This window comes from Vanessa cardui, chromosome 27, assembly GCF_905220365.1.
Source record: "Vanessa cardui chromosome 27, ilVanCard2.1, whole genome shotgun sequence".
NCBI lineage: Eukaryota > Metazoa > Arthropoda > Insecta > Lepidoptera > Nymphalidae > Vanessa > Vanessa cardui.
The window spans coordinates 530437-545979 of record NC_061149.1 but is presented as its reverse complement, the minus strand read 5'-3'; the positions used below and the strand labels follow the sequence as shown (position 1 = coordinate 545979).

General features: G+C 32.0%; 1 protein-coding gene across 13 annotated transcripts in view; it reads left to right on the top strand.

The window, feature by feature from the left end:
• Positions 1-15543, top strand: part of LOC124540905 (talin-1) — an 80105-nt gene that overhangs the window by 6128 nt on the left and 58434 nt on the right. For all 13 annotated transcript variants that reach the window (XM_047118679.1, XM_047118676.1, XM_047118668.1 and 10 more), the window contains exon 2: positions 10546-10684. The gene's annotated coding sequence lies outside the window, so the exon portion shown is untranslated. The remainder of the gene's footprint in view (positions 1-10545; positions 10685-15543) is intronic.

The following is a 15543-nucleotide window of genomic DNA, read 5'->3' as shown; positions in this document are numbered from 1 at the left end:
AATACTAAAATGATCAGTGTTTCTTTACTATATTGTCCATGTATTACATACAAAAACCTTCCTCTTGAATCAATCTATCTATTAAAAAAAAACGCATCAAAATCCGGGGTACAGGGACAGAGAAAGCGACTTATTATACACTGATATTTATGTAATATGGTTCTTATAAAATCTTGTACTGATGGTCATTTTGCGTCTGTTAACTTAAAAAGAGTACATTGAAAAGATATTTCAAATTTATTTTTATGTATATTTTTCACCTTTGAAGTAAATATCATAATTTGTCTAAACAAAACACCTTTTTTTAATTATATCCATATTAACTCGAAATGTATGCTCCCAAAAGTACTCCAGGAAAAGCGTTGTAATTATGGCGTGTCGAATTTAAACCCATTCAGTGATTTCTGCGTTATAATAATAGGGGTTGATTAGATACTAGTCCTTGCCTTCCGAATTAGTCGTGTGTTCAATTAGTATTTTGTGCAATTATAATTTATAAGTACAACATCCAACATCCAAGATTTGGCATTTTGATATTTTAACCATACAAACATCACACATGGAATTTGATTCTGACTAGTTTGAGTATTTATTTGCCGAAAAGTCCTATCAAGATTAAATTTTAGCTTCCATAAAAACTTTTTAGAATGTCCAAAGGTTGTCATAATCATTAGAATATTAATATAAAAACGCCATTTGCTGTTGTCTTGTTCCAAACGTTAAAAGCGTGTCCAACGAATGTCGCAAACACAGCGGTCTGTTAGGTTTCTATCTAGATATGCTCGATTCAGCCTTGTTAGTTAATAATTCTCGGAAACGAATGTAAAAAAAACATCGCATACCGCCTGGGACATTGCAGTTTTGTTTACTAAGTACTGACCAGTGTGACGGTTACTGTTATTGCAGCGTTGCAACTATAATAGGAGAAAAGACAAGCTATATACTCAGCTATAAAATGTATATATTTGACATTCATTATATGTCGACTGTTATGATTGAAAATTAAGTACCTGTGTCGAATATTTGTCTGTGATTTTGACTTAGGTTTGTTGGTTCTTGTCTTCATTTATATAGGTTCCTATGTACTTATAGGTCATAGAATATATAGCAGCAGTGAATATATGTACTTCATTTGCAAATCACCTCGTTCTCGATAAAATATATGTAGCCTGTGGGGAATGGAATCAGCGAAATGTGTATATCATACAGATTTCCAGAGTACGTTTAAATAATAATCTTAACGTATTATATCAAAGACTCGTTGAAGACTTTCCAATAAAGTAATTTCAATTTAAGATGGTAAATATTCCGCGGAAAATACGTGAAATGCTCGGGCATCAACTCTCTCGAGCTAGATTGCTGCCGTATTATCTCTAGCTATAATATATCTTGTATTGTTTGAGTATCTTCGCTCAAACATAGTTGATCTGAACATATACAGAATGATGGTTAGTTATATACCACGTTAACTGTCACTGGTTTTATGTAAACCATTGGTGTTTGGGTAAAAATAAAATCAAAATCAGCTATGTATATTTAGTAGCTCTATACTCCAGCCAGTTTCATAAATTCATCGATCTTATGGACGGTGGTGCATTGACGATTTGAAGAACTGTAGACTGCATATCAAGTGACCCAATGGATTACATGGTAGGTCTATAATAGCAGATCTAAAACAAATGTTCAAAACGAAGCTAATTTTCCATTCTTAAGTCACAATTTTCAAAAGAAACATTTGTTAAATATCTAATATGTATTCCTACGTAATTACTAAATTTCTATCTGAATATTTCTTTCGACTTCAAAATCACATGATTTATGCTACACGGACAAAATAATAGATTCAACGAATTCGTGTATTGTAATTGTGTCTAATCAAAACGGTGAACTTCAATTAAATTACTTGGAGAATTATAGCGCTTGTAAAAGTTGTTGAATTGATTTAGTACACTTCTTTTGTGTATATTTCTCACTGCTTTCCATCTTACTTTAGCACATATTTATATAAAAAAATGAATCCATATTTCCCTTTGATCACGTCATAACTTGAGAACGACTACCAATTTAATTTATCCTTCTTTAAATTTACTAATATTCTATGAGGTTAAAAGAAATTTCTTATATGAAAATTAGAATTAAAATTTGGAAATTTGTAGAAAATTTAGTCTTAAAAACGTATGACTTTATTTTATAAGGATTGTCAAATTGGAATTGAGAAACAGTAAATTATATGAAATTGTGTGGGTCGTTAGTAGTATCATCTACTACTTGCCCAAAGATGAATGTATGAAACAATTATGTAGATTTACGGACGAGCGATTTATGGTAAGATTATTCACATAGGAAGTGAAGGATGTGTTACACAACTTAAACCGCTTTGTAGTCAATAGGGCTACTAAGAAGCCCTATTTCTTTACCAGTATCACTTGGCTATGCGCCAAGGTTTGCCGAACGTTTGATCAAGTGCTAATTGGCCATGGCGAGTTGGCAAATAGAAGGCGCCAGCCTTCTCTTCAATGACAATAAGATTTTTTTTCTAGGTTAATAACATTTCGGCGATGTGTTTTTTTGTCATAATTTAAAAGCAATAGATCGGTATTATTGAGGAAAATCATTTTATTATTTCTTGTATTACTAACGTTTGGGGTTTCTAGCACACTATTTTGATAGGTTTATTTGCATTGACTTAAATACTTTACTTGATATCTTGTTTAGTAGCTGAACCTGCTTTACCCTGGCAAAATTTGTAAAGAACTAATTACCAACCCCCATTTTAACCCCTTAGAATTTCGTAAAGTCCGTTCTTAGCTGATGTCTACACCCCTTAGGGTACATACGTATCAAATTTTGAGTTTGTAGATGAGATTTCGTGAATAATCTGTAAGTAGCTGGTAGTAATCTGAGCCAGTGTAACTATAGGCACAAGGTACATAACATCTTAGTTCCCAAGGTTGGTGGCACACTGACGATGTAAGGAATAATTAATATTTCTTACAGCGTCATTGTCTATGGGTGATGGTGACCACTTACCATCAGGTGGCCCATATGCTCTTCCGGCAACCTATACAATAAAAAAAAGTAATATATGTATAGATAGTTGATTTTAAGACCTATATGCTGGATCTCTTTTTTTATTAAACTATGCTACCTGATTTAGTTGATTTAGTTGAGTTCATTGAACGACGAATAGATAATATCTCAGCGCAATGATAACAATGAAATCTTACTATTTTTATGATAATGATATGATAAAAATAATTCTAAACAAACTATGAAAACGCATACTCTAAAATTTGACTTAAGCCATAATAAAACTATTTACATTGAATATATTACATTATCATAATTACATATTATAAAACAAAGTCGCTTACCACTGTCTGTGTGCTTAGATCTTTAAAATTACGCAACGGATTTTGTTGCGCTTTTTTTTAATGAATGATTCGAGAGGTAGGTTTTTTGTATATAGTCATGGACAAAATAGTAAAGAAACGAACGATTCTGTAGTATATTTAGTATCAGCATTGCACCCGTGTGAAGCCAGGGTGAATCGCTAGTGATTTACAAAGTACACACTTCATTGTAGTACAAGATTAAATGTAAACCTCAGACCGAATCAGGATGTTGCCGAGAAACGACAAGCAACTAAACTGATCTTATAAACAATGATATATGTATATTAATAAAGTTTCAAGATCGATCACAGTGGCGTGCTATCGGAGAGGCCTATGTCCAGCAGTGGACGAAAAAAGGCTTCTTATGATGATGATGATGGTGATGATGATGAAAGAAAATTTCGTGTATATGTTTTCAATATATAACGTTAAAAGCTTTTTAGGTTTATAAATAACAGTTAGTCATTCATGGTCTGATCAACAAAATTGTTTTACGAATCATTATTCCAAGAAACGTCTATCATGTCCATGGGAATGATTTCTGAGTCATCATCGTCGTTTAGGGAATTTCTATTGATATATATATATATGAATCAAATTTATTTGTTGAACGTCATACTTCAACTTACCAATAACATATCCTAATATCATAGGATATGTTCCTACTTATCATCCTCCTGCCCTTATCCCAATTTTATTTGGGGTCGGCGCAGCATGTCTTCTCCTTCCATACTTCTCTGTCAGACGTCATATAATATCCTATCCTACTAATATTACAAATGCGAAATTTGTGAGGATGTATGTGTGATATTCTTTCACGAAAAAACTGCCGAATGGATTTAAATGAAATTTGACACTAATATAGGTTATACAACATAACACATAGGCAACAATTTGTAATGACTATGTAATTTGAAAATGTCATTATATAACGATACATGTCAAGTACCCACGTGAAGCCGGGTGGGTCGGTAGTATAACATATATAATAGAGGATGAAGCTTATTTTCAACTATGATTTTGAATGTTTCATGTTTAGGATGAAATGCTTGATGTTGAGGATGGTGTCTACGCTGATCTTCATCTCAACTAATTAGTAAAAAAGCGAGTTTGTTTGTTTGTTACACCTAATTCCACCGATCGTTTAATTTGTATGTACGTTGAATAAATAAATTGATGGTATGATTGATAGATTTTTCCAATGTAATTGTTTGTATCAAACATTACTAAAGAGTCCATTGATCTGTCTAGTGTATTCTTCAACATTTTATTAATTAAGTAATTCCCAAACATTTGATCAAATTGACGCGATGTCATTGGTCGTGAATTAAATAATCTATGATACTCATTTTGGGTTTGTGAAAACATGCCGTTATGAGCGTCGGAGAAAATCTTATCGGAAGTTGGGTAGAAAATATAAAGTTGATAGAAGTAGTTTAGGGGAAGAGTTGTAGCCTTAATAAATATATATTGGTCGAGAACTGTAAGTGATGCACAATATAGATGAGATATAGCAAATAACGTGGCATATGTTAATTTAGTGATTTGTTTATCTTTATTTCTCTTACGATTTAATCAGTGCTATTCGTGAAAAGCCAGCACTGATTACTTGTTATATGTTAATATTGTGTTACACAATATAACATAGTATATTGTTAGTAATTCAACATATAAGTGAATAGCTCATTAAATGGCATGACTAGTTAGATGGACTCTACCAAGCTTGGCACCTATCGTCACGTATCACGTATACACTGTAAAAACAATTACACGCTGGAAAAAAAACAGTTGCTCATACTATATATATATAATATACAGTATACTAGATGTTCCAACTTTGTCTAGGTTATATTATGTTTATTCTGATAAAATTTTAACCAATGAAAACTTTCGCCGAAGATTAAGGAGTACATGTATGTTAAAAATATATTGAATTAAAGTAAGTCGTTTAAGATCAGAATAATTAATACAGACTTTTACATCTATTTATATTAATTAATAAGAAGAAAATTTGATACTTTAATGAAGAAACTATTGTACCCAATACTAAAAACTTTTAAAATAAAACGTAGCGCTTTTCGGAGATTTAGTATAGTATATGTTTATTAGACTATTGGTGTGTTAATCGTGAAATGATGTTCTTGTATATTATATATATCGTATTATGTTATATATAATTAATTTAAGTTGTTTTTGCATTCGTGACCTCAACTTTATTTACAAATCGAAAACAGGTTTAACAACGATTCCGTACTTGACACACATATTTCAATAAATTGTTAGATCACCGTTTACAATAAATTCATTCATAATTATATAAGGAAAATTGTGTTTAATTCATTTTATGATACGAATTCTTTGAATGATCTTCTTTATGTTATTTTATAAATAACCGCCAATGTACCGCCAACCTTGGATCCAACGTCTCTTGTGCTTGTGGTTACATATTGGTTAATTCAAAAATATTCTGATATGAGAGCAATATCAAATAAGGAAAACAAGTAATTGGTGCTAAGTGTTATAATGTTCACCCTATAGTTCAAGCATGTTACAAATCTCGTTATTTGAGTTATGTCCTTGTAACATTGGCGCTTTTACACTTTATTAACAATACAAATAACTTTGCCGTTAATGATAATCACCAGTCGAAAGACTTAATTACATAGCGTTGGCGTCAGGAAGTAAGTCTGTAATGATTTTGAGATTATCAAATCGTATGGCCTTTTTTCCTGGTCTCATAATGTGTTTATGAAAAATCCATAAAGAACGGAACCCTCGTGTCATATTAGGGCCGTGTTCACTTATAGAATATAATATAACGCAATAATCGACACTTAGAATGTCTTGGTACCATTAGAGCAACTTTCTCTAGAAGCCCTTTAATAATAGCGTGGGCTATTGTCGCCCACCACCGGATGTATTACGACATAACTATATCGTTATATGTTATAAATACAACTTTATAATGAAGTATCATCCGCCAAATATAATTATAAATATAATGAGAAGAATGAAATACTTTGGAAAAAAAGTTGTAATTTTTGGGCATAAAATATTACGGATTCCAATTATTTATGTAGAAATCTACCCGGTATGACTCAGTGAGTCTATGAGATTGACAAAATGGCAGTCACAGCTGGAGGTCATAAAATCATGAAATCATTTTATTATTAGTCATCAATACATCAATACGTGAATCGATGGTGGTGTTGACAGTGTTGTGGATTACGCATCAAAACCCAACCATTGGAGAGGATCTCTGATGAGGTCTATTCTTGAGATAGGTATGGTCGCATCTGAACAAGTAATAATACATTGAGATTATAAATCGGCTTTATCTTTAAAAGACGACAATGTATATTATTGACTTAATCACTACATAGTATAAAACAAAGTCGCATTCTCCTTCCCTATATTCCTTTGTAGGCTTAAATCTTTAAAACTACGCAACGAATTGTGATGCGGTTTTTTAATATATAGAGTTATTCGAGAGTAAGGTCTTTGTATATAATTTAACACATGGACAATATAGTCAAGAAACACTGATAATTTTAGAAGTTTGAAATGTCATGTCGTAAATAAAGGAATTCTGTAATATATTTTGTATCAGTATTGCACCCTTGCGAAGCCGGGGTGGGTCGTTAGTATTTATCTATACAGAAAGTACTTTTAAAGTCTCACATATTTTGTCATTGTTATATTAATTACGCTTTCATTAATAGTATATGTTAAAATTGTCCGACGATAACATGCATTCAAGTTTACGAATTGGTCATCGGCCAATGACGTAATGTATCGAGTGATGACGTCATATCTGTCTTATGTCATGAGTGCTTTGAGGAAAAACAGCGTAGGTGAGTGTATGACATATCAAGAGAAATAGTTCACAGTATCGACAGCGTTTTAATCTCCACGTGGACTCGTGATCTTAAGACTTTATTTAATGACTAATTCCTTCTATTACTAGAGTTTATTTAGACTAAGAAACAATACCTGTTTAATAACAGTTCTGCCACGAACGAACCTACCTCCCAAACATACCAGCAACTAGAAAAGTTAATGTTCTTTAAGACAACTCCAATAGTCAAAATTTACAACTGACAATTGGGGCAGCCCAAAATTATACGTCGTAAAAATAAAGTTCGGTCAACGTAGCGGATATTTCGTCACTGTCGTTTTATCTTAATGGCGTAAGGTAACGCATCTGCTGAGATTACGTGCCCGCTAGATTTGTTAGAGGAATATTGTTTTCGGAGACTATATTAAGGAAATATACTCGTTTTTAAATGTCGATTTATTATTTTGTGTTGATTATAATTTTATATATTTAATATTGAATATAAATACACAAATATTAAGGCTTTTACAAAAATAATTAATCGTAGCAACAACAGCGGATTAGGTATGAATATTCTACCGAGAACCGGCAAGAAACTCAGTCGTTACACTTTTTAGTGCATATCCTATCCTATAGTGTTCTGTTTGAAAATCAACGTATACTCCAGACTTATACATATATCGTCGATATAATACTGTACAGCATATTATGTGTTCTTTTATTTAATTTTTAATATTTTTTGGTAATTAATACTAAACCTACTATGGAACAAGCAACGAATACATTAATTAAAAAAAAGCCTTTTGGTACTAAAAGTCATGCCTGTGGCGTCGATAGTTGTAGAGTTCTGTATAAATGAATTATTGACGGCACTGAAGCAATATGTAAGACTTCGAATTTGTACGATAATAGGAGGAGGCAACTAATTCGGCATGTAAGATTGTAAAAGATTGATTCTATCACAATTGATGTATATCGTATTAATATTAAAGAGAAGAGAGCATGTTTTTTCGATCATCGTAACATTACCTTACATATTTTTCGTGTTCCAGTAAATTAAATAAGTCACCTAACACCTGCACAAACGAGTTTCGTTTCCAATACGTTTTCGTACATAATTATCGTAGTAACTTAATTGTATCGTACAAACAGTTTTGTCAACAAACCAGCGGTGTTGACGCGTGCCCTATCTGCGCGCGCGCACGATAAACGCGCCCGCCATGATAATGACATGATTAACATACATGCTACTATGCTCTGTCACATTTAGAATCCGTATTGAGGATCTAACATTGTATAATGTGGAATGCAATGTTTATTTATGTTAAAGATTTATCTAAGTCCTGTCTTAATCGCAACAATCGTAATTGAATTGATAAAAAGTAATCTTTTTTTCTATAACCAATAAATCTAAATTGTATGTTTGATTTTAATTGTATTCTAATCTTATTATGACTATAGAATTAAAACGCTATATAATTGGGATAAATCATCTGTATTAAACAAATACATTCAATTACGTAGATATTTTCGTCGCTGAGGAAAATCAAGAAAGGATTATATTTGCAATTTTATATGCAATATCAAATTTACGAAAAGTAATGTAAATGTAAATGTAATGTAAATGATACTTGTGTAAGCACACAAGTATCCTCAAAGCAAGCTAATATATATTCTCTATACAACTAATGCAGTACCAAATTTGTTAGTTACAATCCATTTTAATTAACGTGTAATTAAAGTAATTGTTAAATAGTTTTTAATTATTCGTTTGTAATTATAATTATCTAAATGACATATTAGTAAGAATGTAATGCGGCCATACAATATAAAAAGTGTAATAATTATAGAACGAATGGAAAATCAAAAAGAAAGGCAAAGGCAGGAAAGGAAGTTTTGTGAAAATAGTAATAATAATAATAAATTATTTGATCTCAAACTGTGGTGTATGTCTGGAGTAACAAAACAGATAAATGAACACATTCGTATAATGTAAGCTAAGATTACATTACCCACTAATGTAGTAATTTTTGGTTACAAATACATTATATTGTCGTAGAGCAAGGTATTTTCGTGATCTATGTACAAACTTTGATTGCTGTAACCGATAAAAACATCATATAATCTTCGAAGTTACAAAACTTGGGGAATAATGTTGTATTTCGACCAAGTTTATTAGCTACATAACAACTAAAGTACTTTCAGAGTTTTTTTAAATAAGATTCTACGGCAAATTTATTCAAAAACTACTTTTTTTTTGCTATAAAAAGTAATTTTAACGACTCCGATAATAAGGCGTTTTATTATTGCAATTAAAAAAAATAATTAGGTACTTCATTTTAACTGTAACTATAAAACTATATATGTTAATATTTAGAGTTTCAAAAATGTCCCTAATGTGTGGAGTAGCATATATCTTTTGTCTCTTATGAAAAAAGAGCTGACGATTTTATTATAACAAATAGGAAATCCTTCAGAGCATTTCCTTGACTTACTGGAGCCATTTCGATCCTCCAGGCTCAGGTTATGTAACGACGGCGCCGGACCGACTGGCGCCGTTGGGGAGGCGGCATGAATACTAGTGGCGCCCAGCGTGGGACCGATGTCTGAGGCTCCTAAGATTTAACATTTGTCGAGGCTGGGGATGTTTTCTTAAGTTTTGAAAACGTAAATTGTATTATAACGCAAATTTTGTTTAAAAAAATAGCTTTATTAATAATAAGTTTTAATGCTTATTATAATTTTGTACGTATTGTATGTGTGTTTTTGTTTAAAAGATTATTTTAATATAAAGTACACAAGCCATTATTATAGATGATTAGATGACTCAGTTTTAATACTGAAGTGTCATTGTCACAATTAAAAGAATAAAATAATCACATAATTTGATTTTCAAAGATTCGTTGGTAATTTTCCTGATATTTATTTTAAAAAAATAGGGGTTTTTTTTATAAAAAAATGTCATTTACGTTGATTTTTCTAAAATGTGACCAAATAACTTGTTACGTTTTTTAATATTTTCATTATTATGTTTAATTTCAATCGTACGATTTGATTCGTTCATTCTTATTTAATATATACATGTTTTTATAATTATATTTAATTTTAAACCTAAGATTTGATTTCATGTATTGAATACTTCGTATGTAGTCGATTTGTAACATCTTATAAACAGCATCAGAAACACCATTAAAATCTACGTGTCGTATTATCAGTTATTTGAACCCTGTATTTCGACTCTCCTACAAAATGAAGTTTTATTTATGTAATTTTTACAAATTATTTGTAATAATTTAATGTATTTATTTCCAGGTATTATATAAGTTGAAATGTGAAGAAGAACAAAAGAAAACACGCCAAACTGTGCCTTAATTAGATATAAACAAGTGCCTGTAGCAGCGAGGAGTGCATACGAACGACAATATACGAATCAAAACGAATTTATTATTTGGTAAGTTTACTTAAGACTTTATAGTACGGATCTCGATATAAATCTTCATTAAGGTGCCTATAGCCAGTTCAATTACAGAAGGAATACAGTTAGAACCTTATGTTTAGATGTGTATTACATGTGATTTGCTAATAGTTCTGCTATATTATTCACTACACGTAGTTCATTAACGTACTTTATATAATAAGACTATTCCTCTTTACTATTTATATATAATTGAATTCTAATTCCAAACTTCCGATAAAACATTCGTCGACGTTCTAAATGTCAGTTTTTGAAAATTCATAATGATATATATTATTTAATTTCCCTACGAATGCTGTCGCCTCAATTCTTCGATTTTAGGGCTTGACTGAGAGAGATCACTGCTTAAGCGACTGAAGCACATCATCATAAAAACCAAAACGTGAAATTTAGTTTAAAAGCATAAAGCATAAGGCTTACGGGATGTACTAAATCTCCATAACAAAATTGTAACAAAATTATTAAGTTTGGCTAAAGATATAACGTCTGTCAGCGTTATAGATTGATTTGAGAGTGCCTCGAGATTTAATCTTGTTTGTACAACATCGAGTGCAAAACTAAAACCATTCCAATGCCTCGCAGCGGGATGTGCACGCGTGGGTGGATTTGTTGATAAAAAACGTCGTTTCAGCTGTTATTTTTCATCATCTACTCGATAAAGGGAAGGTCCGTGTGTATACGGGATGGCAATACATAATGTTATATTCATCTTACTTATGGGCTGCGATCTTTGCTATTGAGGAGTTCGAAATGCTTAAAAAAATATGCGATTCAAATATCGAATGTTTGCGTTTTGAATAGTAACGAATATGTTTTGAATTTAAAATTAGAATGCAGAGCGAAGTTTAATCTTTTTAAGAATGCTTCGTTTTTCTGAGTTAGTGATTGGTTGTATGGTAAGTTGATACATACCAAATTTAGTCATATTATGTTTACTGGTTTGTCCGTGAAACAGTAGTAGAGAATACACAAACATTTGATTATATAAGATCTACGTAGCCAAATTATATGGACTACAATTTGTTTTGCTGTGAATATATAGAATTGCTGTCATTATTTGCTTAAATTTTGCAAAAATTAAATGAAATTTTGTTCGGAAAGTAGATTCTGTTGGAAATAACCGGTAACAAACTAAATAGATTCATATAATAGGTTTCATCACATACTAAAATTTTAATTGCAGTGTATGAAAAAGTACATCTTTATATATCGTACCTAGAAATCAACAAATAAAATACACAGTTTTTTTTATCTTTGACATAATCTTGTATAGAGTCATATGCCTTATTTATCAATGTTTGACATGAGCTTTATATTTTAATAGACCAATTTAAGATCAATTTAAATTCGCAGACACTAAGCCGGGCCATTAAGCTAAAACAATAACCGAAGTGTCATAACATAAGAAACACCTCGTCCACATATCTTGACATATAAATTATTCAATGATGAAATTGAACTAATGAAGAGCCACTTCAAGACTGAGTGCAAAATTGGCTCCAGTTCTGAAAGATTGGCACTTATATCGAAATGCATCTTATTCGTATAACCTTAAGGTTTACATTAGTTCGTCGCCTGAGCGCGTAATTACTTCTGCGTACTTGAAGACAATATGCAAAGACAACGTTTGCTGTGTACGGTCTTGACATGTAAAACTAAAATAATATTTGGTTCGAAAGTATTTCGATGATCCCTTTTGTAAGTTATCGAATCAAATCAAAATATACTTTATTCGAGTAGGCTTTTACACTTTTGAATCGTCATTTAAACACTATATTAAGTGAAGTTAGCACCGGTTCGGAAAGTAGATGCTACGATACGAGAAGATCGGTAGTTAATGCCGAACCGGCAAGAAATTGAGTAGTTGATCTTTTTCAACACTTAAAAATACAGTCATGTTAGTTAAATACCATTATATTATATTTGTATGTAATATATCCTGATTTGTAAATTCCTGACAGTTTATTATCTGATATCAGATAAAAACTCAGTATTTAGTCAGACACAATTTACAATTATTATATCTTATTCGACCCGTAAGAACTTTATTTTTATTTAGGAAGTTGAATTCTATTAAAAGAAAACGATAAAAAATTGTTTATTTAGATTTGATATTGTTAGTATAAAATATAGTAATAATATATATAAGAAAAAAGAATCAGGAAAAAATTAAAGCGTTTAAACGGTTCACAGTATGAATATATAGTGTAGTATTTTTACATTTAGTTTTACATATCGCTCACTAAGTACCATTTCTTATACTTGTACTGTAATTTATGTGGTAGAGTCTGATCAGCTTTGTAGGTATGTCCATTATGATGACACCGCATTTCTTGAATTTCTGTTAAAAAAAGTGAGCTGAAATGTGCCCAGTAAAAAAAAATTTACTCAATAAATATCATTTTTATGAGGAGGTCCTTTTTTTCAAGCCCTAATATCGGTGATATTGACAGTAGTGATATTTTCACATACTGGGCACATTTCAGCACACTCTTTTTTTAATAGTAATTGAAAAATTGCGGTGTCGTCATAATGGACATTTTGTAGGTTGCTTACAGTAAAAAACTAAGTTAAGATCTATGGTTTGCAACGTTTTCGTCAAGTAAAAATATTCATAAATAAATAATACAAAACAAAAAATAATTGAGGACGAATTTAACAAATACAAATACTAAATCAGATATCGTAATAATCCCAAAAAGATATATACCATCTCTTTCAATACGATATAATTATACTTTATTATGATTTCAAATACATGTGGTCAAATCACGTACCCCGAAGGGCTCTTATCTGAGAAAAATCAAATTGCTGCAATTGAACTGTCAAATGCTAAGCAAAACGCTCACCCTTCGCGTCCTGACGATTTCGTTCCGATCCATCGCACTCTACGTAAATATGCATAATTGTTCAGAATCATAAACCAACGCTTTGCCATCTTTCGTCGTACCCTTTTTTTGCCACATCAAGAGACTTGAACGTCACGTTTGCGTGTTTTCATTATTGAGTGTCAATTTGTGATCTTTTGTGGTTCGTACGAGGGGTTAGGTCATTGTATCAATTATAACTATTATTATGCGAAAATCACCCTTGTTACGTCAATATTCTAAATTAAAACAGATAAAATTGAAAAGCATAGTTCTGTATTATATTGGATTCGAAAGCCTCCGAACTGTACTGCATGTTTTGGTATAAGTTTTATGGATATTGTTTTCGAAAATTCCAGTTAGGTTTTGCAAAAAACGTCTCCAAATTAATTAATATAGTTACTTAACTGAAATATCTAATATATCTCTCGAAAGAAGCAAGCATTAAATATAGAATCATTAATATTAATAGTGTTATTCATATAAGTCAATGTAGATAATAAAGTCGTATGATGTAATTCGTTAGTAATGTACGGCCATATATATTTTAACTGACAAACTTGCTAAGTGAACTATAAAATTAATGACGTTTTTTTATTGGTCATTGACCAAAGTTCATCGACACTAAATCTCCTCGTGACATGATAAGAGGATTAATAACTCCCGCGGCAGCCCCAGAAAGCTTCGTATCTTCGCTTCGATACGAATCAATAAACAAAATCACAGGCGCCGGAAATCCGAACGGACTCCGAGATGCATTTCCATGTTTCACCGTCTTTTCACCCTCCGAATATCATCCCTAAATCGTTCCCATCTTGTATGAGTGCGAAGGGGACGGGTGATCGCCAAGGCGCGTGCGCGGACCGACCCCTCATGAACGCTGGAGAAGGTTGATAGTGGTGAACAAGAGATCCTGGCGTGTTGCCGGGGTAGAGAAGCATTCCTCCGTGGATCGTCCGCGGAGGCGGAGGTCCCGCTCTCTCATACCCGGGATAAACCACTTCAAACTCTAACAAGAGGCAACACAAAGTTACTTGGTCACAAGCAAGCCAGAAGGCTAGCTGCCCTGACTCTAGTCTCGTACGAGTTTCCTTCATTTCCAATCCAACACAAAATATATTTCCAAACCTTTCAATATTTGCCTGAAAGTTGTAATAAATCCAAGCCTTATTGCCGCTTAGAGGGTTACCAGGGCGTGAGAGAGCGAGAAGGGATATAGTATTATTTAAAGTGGGAACGAGACGACATCATGAGTCGCCGCTACCGGTCGAGGTAAGTGCCACTTGTGAGCCACGTGCTCGAACTTTTAGTTTTTGGGTCTCGAGTCTATTCACTTTAAAATCCATTCGGTCCATTATTTCCTATTAAACTACGTGCTTAGGAGGGGTCGTTGAGTTCTGCTAGATGTTTAACACCTAGCAGAATATTTCATGATTCATTTAATTGTACATAAATCTTCTAGAGACATATTTTAAGTTATCTTTAGAAGAACGTTTTGTATTTTTCAAATTTAAATTATCACCAAATAATATCTTTGAAACGAATGTTTTTCAAAATGATTTCCAAAAGTTTGTCCATGATTAAAAATCTGAATTAAAGTACACAGATTAATAAATTAATAAGTAACGTTGAGTGTTTCAAATGGAGTAATTTAATTAAATCAATTGCGAGGTCTTTATTAGCCTCTCCCTCTCAATAAGTATAATCCGTTGATTCACAAACTGCATCCTGTGATTATACATCGTTAGATCTCTTTTAGCGGATTGACGCGTGCCGTCCGCGGGCTTGATTTACTTTCCAGCTTTAAGTCCAATCAAAATACTTGTTTTAGATTCATTCAAACATATCAATTACTAGCGATCCGCCCCGGCTTCGCTCGTTTGCAAAGCTAGTACTAAATGTACAGAATTGTTTATTTACGACATCACATTAGAAACTTCTGAAATTATCAGTGTTTCTCTACTATAT